Source organism: Amblyomma americanum, chromosome 11, assembly GCF_052857255.1.
Source record: "Amblyomma americanum isolate KBUSLIRL-KWMA chromosome 11, ASM5285725v1, whole genome shotgun sequence".
In the NCBI taxonomy this organism is placed as follows: domain Eukaryota; kingdom Metazoa; phylum Arthropoda; class Arachnida; order Ixodida; family Ixodidae; genus Amblyomma; species Amblyomma americanum.
Window position 1 is genome coordinate 115,309,461 of NC_135507.1, and position 14,188 is coordinate 115,323,648.

The following is a 14,188-nucleotide window of genomic DNA, read 5'->3' on the forward strand; positions in this document are numbered from 1 at the left end:
GAGAGGCAAGTAATATTACAGATTCTTATGAAACCATGGTTATTGAAAGAGAAAAAAAAAGAAGAAAAGAACACACATGATATTGATTTTCGCATATCTTTACAAATCAATACAAAGGTTTACAAGCACAAATTTTACAAACACAGAAAAGAGAAAAAAAAGATGCAAGACAAAGTTGAAAATATGACATATACATGGGCGAAGGGAACAGCTACAAAGCAAAATTTGCGTTTGGTATCTGAGTAAACCTGGAAATGTTTTCTGAAAAAAAGATTATTTGGAAAAGTGAGCTGATATTAGCTGCCTGAATTTAGTGTTGTCACGTTCATGGACTATAGGTTCAGGAATCGAGTTCCATTCTTTTGTTTTCTTTCTTTCTTTTCTTTTTATTTTGACAGAACTGGTCACAATACAAGACCGAATAACACACATTGGTATAAAGCACTGCCAAGGTAGACGAGGCAAAAGGCGTTTAATGCACGCCTGACGAGGCCTCGTCTCCGGAATATTGCATCAGGACAGACGAGTGGCCGGTCGCGCCAACAACAAGAAAGAATAAGGAGGCAGCAAAACTGTGCAGTTACAAAACAATCAGAAAGATTCGGTACAAGACGCCATTATTAGAAACATCAATCACTAAGCAGGTAGAATACAATGCAAAGGTAATACTCAAGATACAATGGAATACCGTACATAAAAAAAACACTTAAGAAAAAATCAAACAAATTAAAACAGCATACATCAAAACAGCGCAGTTATGCTTTATCTAGTAAAAAAGTTTTAACTTGTCTCTTAAAACTATTTACTGAGTTGGAGTTACAGACTATTTGAACAATTTCCTGAAACATGTTTAAAAGTGCAGGGATTTGAAAGTCAACCGACTGCTTCCCGTAGGATGTTCTGATCAGGTTTGAAGTAAACAATACATTTCTCAACTCGTAGCCACAGTGAGCACGTTCATATGTTGCGAAAAAGCCTGGTTGATCACGTTTAATTTCGTTGTATATTCTGAGTGCTAGTACTTGGCGAAATACGTTAGTAAATGTAAGAATCTTGTTTTCATAGAAAAAACCTTGAGTATGTTCACGTGCTGATAAGTTTTCAATAAATCGAATCGCTTTCTTCTGCATGATATGAAGCCGTTCAAGATTGCCCTTTGAAGTCGTGCCCCATACCAGTACGCAGCAGTGTAGTCGTGAGTAGATCATTGCATAGTACAACTGTCGCTTGAACCACGTAAGTAAAATGTACCTGAATTTGTTTAGGATACCTAAGGTTTTCGATATATTGGTGCAGATGCTATCGATGTGTGGTGTCCAGTTAAGGTTTTCGTGAAAGATCACGCCTAGAAATTTCTGTTTGCTTACTTGCGTTATCACTTTTTTCTGAAATTCTAGCTTTAGATAACAATCTGCTGCCTTATTTTTGGGTCGAAATATCATGTAGTTTGTTTTTTCTGTGTTCAGGACTAGCTGATTATGATATAACCAGATAGACAATTGTTCAAGCCATGCATTTGCTTCTGTTAATATGCTGGTTAAGTCGGTTCCTTGACAAAAGATATTTGCGTCATCAGCGTATAAGATAATATCAGGAGTTCGAGGAATACATACAATGTCATTAATATAGAGAAGAAATAAAAGGGGACCTAAGATAGATCCCTGCGGGACACCATACTGTATCAGTTTAGACGTTGATGTGAAGCTATTGATTTTTACAAACTGGTAACGGTTATGTAAGTAACTTTTAATTAAGTCGAGCGTGATTCCACGAATGCCACAGTTACAAAGTTTATTATATAATATATCATGTTTAATCGAGTCAAAAGCTTTCCTAAAATCTAAAAATATGCCTACGGTATACATCTTATTCTCAATATTAGTTATTATTTTTTCTTTGATGTTCAGCAAGGCAGATTGAACTGTTTTTCCTTTCTGAAAACCATACTGTTGTTTTACTATTATGTCTTTCTTTGATAAGAATTTGTAAAGTCTATTATTTATAACATACTCAGGTATCTTTGAAAAAAAAGGTAATACAGATATAGGTCTGTAGTTCGCGAGAACATCCTTAGGTCCACCCTTATGTATTGCACAGACGCGGGCAATTTTCATACTGTCTGGGAATATACCATGCCGCATTATGTTGTTGCAAATATGGGAGAGGGGGACGCAAAGAATGTCAGATACCGCTTTCACTGGTCGGACAGCAATGTCATCATAACCACAAGCAGAAGAATCTTTCATATTTTTTATCACTCCTTCAATTTCATCTGTTGTGGTTGGCGTCAAAAAAATTGAATCTATTTCAGTATTACTTAGATTTAGGTATGAACTGACCGAGCTGCTGCGAGATGCACCAGCCGTAAGAAAATGATTGTTAAATAGGTTTGCTAGTGACTCACCGGCGTGGCTTGTGCCATCTACGACTAACTCATGGGGTATAGTGTCACTTCTCTGCGAAAGAATTGAATTAAACAAGGTCCATGCCTTTTGAGGGCAGTTGTACACTGCCGTAAACTTGTTCATCTAATACGCTGTGCGAGCTTTCTTTAGTTCACCACTTAACTTATTTCGCAGTTTTTTATATTCTGACAGTTTATTTATATCTTTAGTCTTAATAAACGTGTTGAACAAGTCATTTCGGGCATTTATCTTGTTTAAAAAATCGTTTGTGATCCAAGGCTTTCTTGCACGCTTAGGTTTTTTCAGAATTCTTGCAGGGAAAGCATCATAATATTGTTGAGTTACCGCAGTTAGAAAGCAGTTGTATGCATCATTAGGATGTGCAACATTTAAAACATTTTCCCAAGTTAAACTGCTTAAAAGATCACGAAAACGTGTTATTCCAGCTGTACTGACATGTCTACGAGGCGGAGCTTTTTGGTGTGACTGAGGTTGTGATGTTACCGGCAGGAAGCAAAATATTGGCATGTGGTCACTGATGCCTGTTGTCAGAACTCCAGAGCGCACACCATTGTCATGACAACTTGTCAAACACAAATCAATTAATGTCTGGCTATCTGCAGTCACACGAGTAGGTATACTAATAACATTTATTAGACCGGTCGAGTGTATTAAATCCTGAAACTTACTGGAACACAAATCAGAGGAAAGCAAATTAATATTAAAATCTCCCAAAATGACTACTGGGCACTTAAAGGATAACAAATGCTCACTAAGGTCTTCGAAAAAATCTAAGAATGCAACCAAGGATCCTGAAGGTGGCCGGTATACAACCGTCACAGCAAACGCTTGACACTTGACTGCAAGGGATTCATAGTTGTCCGTAATAGCAGAGTACTCTTGGATGATACTGTACATATGGCGTTTACTGATGTAGAGCGCCACGCCTCCACCGCGTCGGTTACATCGACCAAGCGATTCATAATTATAGTTATCAAGCTTCACTGCATGCTTTTGATCACTGAACCAAGTTTCCGAAAATGCAAGTACGGTAAATTCATGATTTAACGTTGCCAGGTACGCACAAACGTCAGGATACTTGTCTCGCAAGCTTCTCGCGTTAAGGTGAAAAAACGATGCTGTTTTTTTCAGTGCTTGTGTTTCCTTGACTATGTTGGCGAAAGTGATAGCGCTATGATAATCGCAGTTTGGGGTGTAAGCAGCCATGAAAAAGAAAAAAACAGAATCAGAGCGCACGCGCTCTGCTACACCATTTTCGCCAGGTCATCTTCAGTTCTGATCTGGATAGCGCTGTCGCCTTCTTTCTTGCGCACAAGGATTCTGCCATTCTTTTGCCAGACAAACTTATAGGAACGCTCGAGTGCCTTCGATTTTGTCACCCACAGCAATTTCTTGTTCAGAGTTAGATTGTCAAGGAAACGAACGCCGGGAACCTTAGTTACCAGATGTGTCTTTTGCTCGGTCCACTGCTCCTTGGTTGTACGCGAAGAAAAGCGTACCATGATTGCGGGAGTGTTTTCCTCCCTTGCAGGCAGCCTATGTATTGCTTCTACATCTTTCGCGGTTAGCTCTGGGATGTTGAGCTTGCGTGCGACGTTATTTAGTTTCACGAGCAAGTTTTCGCCCTCACTTTTTTCAATACCGTGAACCTCCAAGTTTTGGCGGCGGCTGTATTGGTCAAGGTCATTAAGTTCCCTCCTCAGTTTCTTAACTTCTTCGATCGATGTTTCCGTTTCTACTTTCTGCATTCTCTCAACTCGGAGATTTCCTGTCCCTGGGTAGTCACCAGTGTAAGTAGGGTATCATACTTAGAGGACAAAAACTCTACTGTTTTTTCAATGTTTTTCACAGTTTCTTTCACAGACAACAGGTCCTCTATTTTGTCAATAAGTGGTAGGAGCAAGGCAATCCGTTTGTTCATAATAGTCAGCTTAGCTCCCACATCAGCACCTTGCTCAGGCTTCGTTTTCCCGGAGCTCTGACTCCGGAGTTTAGAGGCTTTACAAGTAGGACACAGCCATGTTTTGTCAATCTCTGGTTTGGATTTTACCGCTGCCTCTCCCACTCCCGAGCAATTTCCAGCATGATAGGAGAATCCACACTCCGAACAAGTCAGGACAAGGGAGTCATCCGTGATTGCTTCCTGGCATGCTAAGCAAATATCTTTCTCCATTTAAATAGTAAGGCAAAAGCACAAACAGCAGCAGCGGGAGCAGCAGTATGAAATATCTCAAGCACACAAAAAGAAATTTTTCGATACTAACCTGCAAAGCAGGGGATGAGAAGTTAGCTGTGCGTCGACCAGCCACAGCCTACCGCTGCTGCTGCGTGCAATAATGCCAGGCTTGACGGGGTGTCTCTTCTTATAGCGGCAGTGTGGTGACGTAGTCGCTGATTGTCCGGTAGACTGACGTGCTATTGGGCACGGCGGGGGTTCTTCCACGTGATGCTTGATTCAGGCTGTTGATCAGATTCAGATCTGCAAAGCAGGGGATGAGAAGTTAGCTGTGCGTCGACCAGCCACTGCCTACCGCTGCTGCTGCGTGCAATAATGCCAGGCTTGACGGGGTGTCTCTTCTTATAGCGGCAGTGTGGTGACGTAGTCGCTGATTGTCCGGTAGACTGACGTGCTATTGGGCACGGCGGGGGTTCTTCCACGTGATGCTTGATTCAGGCTGTTGATCAGATTCAGATCTGCAAAGCAGGGGATGAGAAGTTAGCTGTGCGTCGACCAGCCACTGCCTACCGCTGCTGCTGCGTGCAACTTGACAGCAGCTTGACAGCTTCTGTGCGTTGGGTCTTAGCGCAGAAATCAACAGGCCGGAAATTCTTGAGAACTGCTTCTCGGGCCTTTTCCTCAAACATGCTTTGTGGCTTGTTGTCTTGCGGAGGAAAGGTCCGAGAATCAGTTCTCAAGAATTTCAGACGTTTCTTGTTCGTTCGAGATTCTAAGATGGCGGCCCGTCATGAGATCAAATTGCTGCAGCATCATGCAAAATGTGATCCTCATCACGTCACGTGACGTCACCGCGTGCGCGCTGTCGTTGGGTCTGCACGGCGGCCGGTTTAGTCCCTGTGCTGGCGTTCCACTGTATATGTGCCGTCTGAGCGGGTGCCGAGTCTCGTGTCACTTGGGCTCGCCATTGGTGACAAAATTGTGGCCCGCCCGTTTGGCGGGCGAACAAGTGGTCGCAGAGGGATGCGGGTGGTACCAAACGAATCGTCTTTTCGTCCAGTTTTCCTGTTCTGTTTCTCCGTCCTTTGCGCCGGTTTTCTTTCTGCAAGCATAGGTGAATACAACTTAGCTGACGCTCCTCGTTTGATTTCCCATTCGCGAATCAATGTACAATTTTTTTCGTTTCACCTCCATCGAAACGTGCCCGCCGCGGTAGGGTTCGAGGCGAAAGGGAAGGAAAGCAGATGTACTGAGCAGTTCATCTCAGGAATCGCAGAAAGCTTTCTCAAAGAAATTAGAACAGGAAACAGAGCAAGTAGAATAAAAAAAGAGGTGAAAAAAGATATAATGCCCGGCCAGTTGTAGTGCCGTACATGCGCAATCTTTCACATCCAGACAAAAAAAAATTGGGAAAAAACACGACATTCCTGTAGTACTCTCGACGCCCATCAAGATGTGAGGGCTCTGCGAGATTGTGAATTCGCGTGACAACATGCGCAAGAATAAAAGCACGTGTGGTGTCAAGCATAAGAGCCCATATGTTGAATGCGTGCAAGGCTACAAGAATAAGAGAGCAGCGCGTACGAAGACAGGACAAAAGGAGGAACACAGAACGACACGTTGTGAGAACGACACGTTGTGAGCGTTGTGAGAATTTTTAGATTTGTGGACGACTTTCTGATCATCATTGACAACTCTAAGGCAGATATTTATACGGACGCTGCAAATGTGCTTGGCACCTTTCAAAGACATTTAACCTCATTAATTATTACCCTTGACCTTACTTGACAAGAACGCTATCAAGTTTTTAGATCTGAGACTTAAATTTCATACCAACTTCATCTGTTAGGGTTATGAACCTCATGCAAAAAAAGGCCTACTACAAGGGATATCAGCGCATTCGAAACTAGTAAAGAGAGGCATTATCAAGTACTGCCTTACAAGTGCGCTAAAAAGCTCATGCAAGCACATGAAGCAAGAATACTTGGCATTACAGATTAGACGAGAGTCTGATTCTAAGTATCCTGGCGCACTAATCGTTTCTGTGGCTGAAGGCCTGCTCCAAAAATTGAAAAAAAAAGCTTGACGGTTCGACAAGCAGAAAAGTACCAATGAACAACAGGATCGCAAGAAAGTAGCTGTCATCCATCAGATTTATCAGACCTCCCACAGCCTATAGAAAAATATGAAAACCAGCAGGCATTGAAGTTGTAATTTAGCGCCCATAAATCTATCTGTACTTTGCAAAAAGACAGATCCATGCGGTAACCAAGAGACGAGAAAAATAGAGTAATTGACCATCACAAAAGATCTGTCACTTGTGAAGAGGGTGTCTACCGTGTACCGTTGTCTTGTGGCAATGAGTATATTGGACAGACAGAGAGATATGTAAATACAGCAGGTTGAAAGAACATGACTACAATGTTAATGAGAGCAAATTGTGCCACCTAAGCCAGCACTTTCGCCTCTGGAAGACCTATTCTAAGAAAGGGGGCCGCCCTAAGCTATGCATGCCCTGTTTGAAAGGAGCCAAATTATCAACCGCCACAAAGATAAGCATGTTAGAGCGATTATTGAGGCTTTGAATATTTCACATGCAGGCAACAAGTGTGTGAGCGCGGCATCATTGGCACTATCAGCAAACCAGCTCGTTTTTCTAATTCGATGGCAACCAGCAAAAGGCCGAGTTCTATTGCTTGTACCAGCTGACCTGATTTCTCTTTCCCATTTCATGCTGTAGTTCATATATTTGTGGGTGGCAACGGCCAGAAATAAACAGTTGACAGCTAGCGCTCGGGTCGTTCCGTGTTCCTCCTTTTGTCCTGTCTTGTTACGCGCTGCTCTATTATTATGGATCACCAACTCGCCCAGCAAGCAACACTTCAAGGCTACAAGATTCCCCTAACATACAGGAAGGTATACTTGGGACAGACAGGCAGACGCCCGAGTGAGAGGTTGAGTGAGCAAAAGCGCGCATGAAACGACATAGCGCATCCAGGCAAACTGGCAACGAGCGTCGTAAATTACCCCCTGAAAAACAGAGAAGGAAAACAAAGATATGAAGGAAACATGCAAACCACTGTTCAGCGAAACAACCGCAATCTAGAAATCGAGAGACAAGAAAGAGGCAGAAATAATTGAAGCGTTCACAATGATCAGAACGAAAGAAGAATATCTGAGCAGCCCGACCGTTAAACTTACCAGTAAAGAATAAGCATAGCTGGTATCAAAACAATCATGACTGTGTATGGCAACCCCTCCCCCTTTCCTTTTAATGCCTATCCCGTCTGAATAATAAAATAGTTGAAATTTTAGCGCTCATTCGGTTCGTCGTCTCCCAGTCCCTGTCCCAAGCGGCTTTGTCAAATTTAGCGCTACCCACTGCAAAACATGCTATACCAGCTAGCTCAAGTCGTCGGATTGTTGACGTTGTATTAGAGTGCTAAGCTCTATTTCTCTCGTTTCGGGTGTCAGCGTTATGCATTATAACGCAAATCGTATCCCAGTGGTTGCCATGGTAACCGAGGTGGTTGCAAAATGCAGTAAAAAAACGACAAGCGGCAGCCTGATTCCTGAGCACCCGAACAACAAACTATGTCGATCCTTTATATATATATATATATATATATATATATATATATATATATATATATATATATATATATATATATATATATATATATATATGTGTGTGTGTGTGTGTGTGTGTGTGTGTGTGTGTGTGTGTGTGTGTGTGTGTGTGTGTGTGTGTGTGTGTGTGTGTCCCTTTCTGCAAGGCGTCAGACTCGCTCCACTTAGTCCCGACATTCGTGTAAAATCTGTGAAGTAACCGCATTTGCCGCATAATGTCCCCAATGGTGTCATGCGATTGAGCGTTTTTTCAGCATAAACGTACTTGTTAAGTGAGAGCCTAGCCAGCTCCACCTAGACTTTTTAAGGCCTCTCCACGTTTGCGTGACGTCACCACACTGCGACGGCCCAGTAGGTTCGGCTTCCGCGCTCGCACGCATTTCGCGCATTTCAAAGTGCTGATTATATCTCTCGAAAAGAAAATTACTTTTTTTTAAATCGTGTTTTGCTTGCCCACACCCTAACCGAATGTTTTTTTTTGTTCTTGTTTCTTTGAAAGTATAACCAGTTACATTTGAGCAGACTTTTACTGACTTTATATCAAAGCGAGCATGTGTGAAGATACGTTCGTAATATATTTTTATTGAAAATGAACAACGCAGAGGACTTTCACATGTCGTATTTTATTTTCAGATGAGAAACACGATCAGTAGGAGTAGGAGGTAAGGAAACTGTTACAGCACTGACTGAATCATAAAATGCAGTAAGTAAAGCCAACAACAGAAAAGCTGTAAACAGAAAGCAAACAAAAGAAAATATGCAGAATATATAATAATACAACGCAAAAACTGGTTTCGAAACTAAAAAAAACAGTCACAAGCACACAGAGTAGTCAATTCTTCAATGTCTTCAATTTTGTCTCTTTTTCTTTTGCAGCCTTTTCAACTATAAGTTGATCATTTTTTCTTTTACAAAGGTTATTTGAAGCGTGTTTGCTGCTGCACTTAGGACATAGTGCATTACCAACTGTGGAGTGTGCCCATTCTCACACACATCAAAGTCAATGCCGTCGTTTAACACATCATGTGTGAGTGCCAAGAGAACCTCCTTTTGATTTGGTGGTGCATGAAATTTTGTCGCATGCTGTTCGCTTCTCAGTTTGTCAAGAACTATCTCAGCAGTAAGAACAGCATTTACTATGGCAGGCTGTGGAAACTTGAGACTACCACGAGTCTTGGCCTTGACTAATTCCCCACCTTCTACTTCAATTTCATCTTCTAGCATTAAATTTTCTTTGCAAGTCATGCATGACAGCTTTTTGAACGCAGCGTAAGCACAATAGCCAGCAACGTAAGCGGTTGCTGGGAGATTTGGCGCCTTCGCATAATCGTCGTCCGTTACCTCAATGCCAAACACTTCAAGTACTGCATCGTTTACTGCCACCGCATCTGTTGCAGCCTCAAACTCTGGGAGCTCCAGAATGTTCTGCAGACGAAGCTTTCGCTCCGACTCATAGATCTGTCTTATGGAAATGTGGTATTGCGCACCGGAGAGTTGGCGGTATTTGCCTAATCTCTCTTCCAAGCAATCAGTCTGAAACTTTCCTAAAAGTACATACTCGAAGTTCATTTCATCTAGGCAATACCTAGTCACCTTTATCAAGGTGTCTGTCGTGAGTCGGAGCGCACTGTAAGTCTCTCTTGTAAGTATGCCTGTGTCAAATTTGAGAGAATGCCACAGATCTAGCCACTCCACTATACTTAACAGAAACTGGATCTGTGGACTTGACGCTGATGTAATCGGTGACTGCAGCTCATCACGAAGTCGAGTACCCTTGTTGCATGTCTTTACACTTGCAATGTTCCACCACTTTGTTATTGTTTCAAGGAACTGTGCAGTACCAGACACATGATCTAGCTCAAGTCTGGGCCCACATGCTCGCAGAGCTGCTGCCGTAGACGGGCTGAAAATCCTTAGCGCAAGCTTGACATTCTGTCACTCAATATTCGATGGGTTCAGAGATTTAGATGAAAGTGTTGGTGCTGATTTAATCAGCTGACCCTGTTCTTTCGAGTGAAGTTCTCGAAGTGTTTTAAATGAAGATGTAAGTATAGGTGGTTTTATATTAGGTCCTGTGGGGCTAGGAAAGAACATGCATGTTCCAGCATTTCGCTGATTGATCCAGTTATTCCTGACGCATTTTATTAAGTGCACAGGATCAATCAGAAGAAAGAGAGGACGTTTAGAGTCTGCAGGGTGTGGATACACACTCTGAAGTTTGCAGGGGGCCACAAAAAGTGACATTGTTTTCCGGTTGATTGAGTTATTGTCAGCTATGACTGCGATTATACGCAACCCAACATGCTCTAGCTGAGTAATGATGCTATGCAGAATAGTGTGAAGCTGCTGTGTGTTGATGCGCTCTAGTGGCAGTATGTGCACAACATTCTTCTGACGTGAAAGCAAGCTTTGCATCATAAAAACATGGGCTGTTTTTGCTGCATTAGGGCTATTTGTAGCCGCAACAACAATTGCTCCTCCCTTATAATCAAAATACGGCTGCAGGTGAATTTCGTCCATCATGAGTACAACAATTTTTTCATGCTCCGTCATTGCTGCGACAAGCTTCTTTGCATACGATAGGAAAGAAGTGCCTTGCTGTTCAGCTGCCGGGCTTACGCTGTAGGAGTTACATATACGACGTATTGTAGATTGATGGGGTAATCTAAGGTTTCCGGAACTGTGAAGTAACCTATAAGCATGCGGAGAAACTGTAAATAAAATGCTTGAGAATACCAGCAACTCTGCAGAATACCGGGATGACCTGCTATGCTTGACAACAAGAAGAGAAACTTGCTCTTTCAAAAAACTAACTGCATTGGGTTGTTCAACATCTGCCAGTTCACAATTTAAGGCATCTTCAAGCAGGGAAAGTGCCAACTTAAGCAAACCATCAACTTTTTCTTCATGCTTAGACAACAATTTTCCGTGAAACGACTCTACAGCATCCAGCAGACCTATCACGCAACGGATATCATGTACTGTGTGAGGGATGGTATCTATGCCATCAGTTGTAGTCAGCTGCACATTTCGGTAATGAACTTTCACCGTGAGGTTCTCTAAGACCATGACTGACGACAAAACACGAGGAACGTCATCAACAGCAAGATTGAGATAAAGGACGCAGGCAGGTCGAGAAATAACATTCCAAAAATCAGAAAGCTTGATTTGAGGAAGGCACTCCAATAGAACTTGGAAAGTGTCAATCTTGTTCTTTGCTTCTTCCTCCTTGTGTGCCTGGAGTGACATGGCGATGGCATCTCGTAAAGAAGCTGCTTCAAGACGCATTCTCTTTTCAGTCGGTGCTTCTCGGGACATAGTGGCGGGCGCAGAAAGGTACGCAGGACAGTTCGGGAATACACTGGGAATGGCGTCGGAGCCGAGACGAGCGATCTTCAATTTTGCCTCGACGACTTTGCCCGTTTTTGAGTCCACATACTTAGAAGAAGTCCGAATGTCTGATTCTTTAAAGTGCCGCTCGCAGACCTGCAAAGCCCAGCGCAGATAAGGTTAGCATATTTAAGATGATTAATTCCATGGGTGCAATAGCAATTAGCGCAGTGAAATATTTCAAATTTAGAATATTTCCAGCTCGCTCACTAGGCCATGTTGTAGCGCATTATGTACACACAGCTACGTCGCGGAATAAATATCACGCTTTTTCGACTTACCACTCAGCGCTTTCCGGGTTCGAAATCAGCTTGTGGAATGGCTCTCAACCATTGCCTCCTTCTGTCAGCATCAGCTGGGAAAGTGAAGACGCGCACAGTTTTTTCTCCATCGTAATTCCCGCGGCAGCCGGGAACACAACAGTGTCCTGGCATTTTAACAAATGGCTCAGGAACTGTCACACGCGCACAGCTCTTTCACAGACGTTTCCCAGGATTACACTTCGTGTATTCACAGCCCGCAAGGAAGCTTCAGCAAATGACACAGGAAGAACGGCGGAGGAACACCATGTAACACACGACACGTGCCGCACATGTTCAAACACGACGGTAGTGATGTTTACAGCAATCGCGATGTCTCCTTTCAAATGATTGTTTTCAACAATTTACTAGAACAACTGCACAAAGTAAGCTTTTAAAAAATTGAACAGTTTTAAGAAATGCGAACGAGGATTCCTACATTGAACCAGATATCTTTCATGTCTTTTAAAACGGTGAAATTCATTATCTTCAATTTGCAATACGCAAATACGCCTCGGAGTACACCGCACTTCAACAATTTGAAAAAACGCGGGAGGAGAATGGCGGCAGCGGCCGCCAGGAGGTGCTGCCGCAGCGGTCGGCGGTGGCTGCTCCCGCGTCGTAGTGCGGTGACGTCACGCGTTGGAGGAGAAATTGTGGAGAGGCCTAGATGGTGTTGGCCTAGCTCGCGGCAGGGATTCGAACCGGCGACCAATTCCACCTCTTCGCTAACCTTTATACGGCTGAACCGTTTGTCGCAGCGTGTTCGGGGTGGTGGCATAACATTTGGCTTTTCGTGCAACGTCAAGTGTAGTAAAGTTTGAGTACAGCTCGCGGCAGGGATTCGAGCCGGCGACCTATGTCAGTTGTGTTAACGCTCGATATTCGATCGCTGCCTCAGCGTCGGCTCATTTTTTGGAATAAATCATAATATTAATTTCACGCTATGTGACCGCAAAGCGCGCTTCCCGTCAGAAGGGCAGGTTCGGATATTACGAGCTCTCTGCTGGTAAAGTGCAGGAACGCTAACCGCGCTGGTAGCGCTCGGAATGAAAGTGGCCCCTGACAGCTCTTCCGGTACGAGGCGGCAGCGTTACTACGCGGGGTGCCATACTGCTACGTGGTGGCTTCGTTTTAGGGCGAAAGCCTAGTACGGCTCATTAGCAGCCGAACAGGGCGCTGTTGGGTGTGCAGAAAAAGCGGTTCCAAAACCCTCCAAAGCAAAGAAAAATGAAATTTCTTCCCAGGGTGCGGGGAATTCAACCAAGCACCTTAAGATTGCAATGCGAGCACGCAACCCACGGGCAACAAAACCGCGTTGTTTCACGGCCAGTAAAGGTGAACCTTGTGCATGCGTTCCCTCCACACTGTGTGCTAATAATGGGTATATGCAGCTAGAAAGGAAGCAAAAAGATATAAATTTAACAGTACATCTTGCTGGGCTAGTTGTTGGAGCATTTTATAACAGCCTTTTCTAACAGCATGGAGAACTTAGAACACAGCGGTAATTTAACACAAATCACACAGTCCTGTCCGTCTTTCTGTGTGGTTTGTGTTAAATTAGCGCTTTTTTTACCTTTTGTTAGAAAAAGACCGAAATTTAAAAATTAATGCTTTCGCCTTTAGAGCAAGTACGTAGTATTAAGTGCCCTCTGTAATTTTTTGTTGTTCACAACGGCATCGCTGAGCAGGTCGTCCAAGACCACCGCACAGTTGTGTTCGGGCAGTGCTGCTCTTCTTCAGCGTGACCCCCTAACTGCGGCGGTTGATAGCACTGCTGTAAAGTGCAAGCGAGGAATATCGCTGGAGTAGCGGGTGCTCAAGGTGGAAAATTATTTTCTCGCTTAAAGCAGTAAGTGTTCCCATTAGACCTCATGAAATAAAATGCACTGAACTGCCATTGAGCTATGTGCTACATCAAATATTTTAACTTGGAGCACCCCACTACGCAATTTACGATTTAATATGGCGCAAGAAGCTATTTTTCGGAAGTTTACATTACTTTTCTTCGGTCGTTGTTTACGTTTGCTGCGCTTCGAAACCTTTCCATCGGTTTCCTTACCATCAGCGAATTGCAAGAAAAAGTTCAAGAGGATGCAATGAGAGCAAAGAAGATTATAAAACAATTCAAAGTAAGAGCGTGTTTCATATTTGAGAGAAAGAGGGGAATTCTTTTCAAGTCAATATATGAAACAGTTATGTTTTCCATTCGTGCAAAAGAAGATCATAGTGAAACGTAAAAAGTTTTATTTTTAACACATTTTTTT

The 14,188-nt window shown here is 43.1% G+C and overlaps 1 pseudogene; it reads right to left on the reverse strand.

Annotated features, from left to right (window-relative positions):
* Positions 1-9,064: 9,064 nt before the first annotated feature.
* Positions 9,065-12,056, reverse strand: LOC144109862 (uncharacterized; annotated as a pseudogene).
* Positions 12,057-14,188: the final 2,132 nt, after the last annotated feature.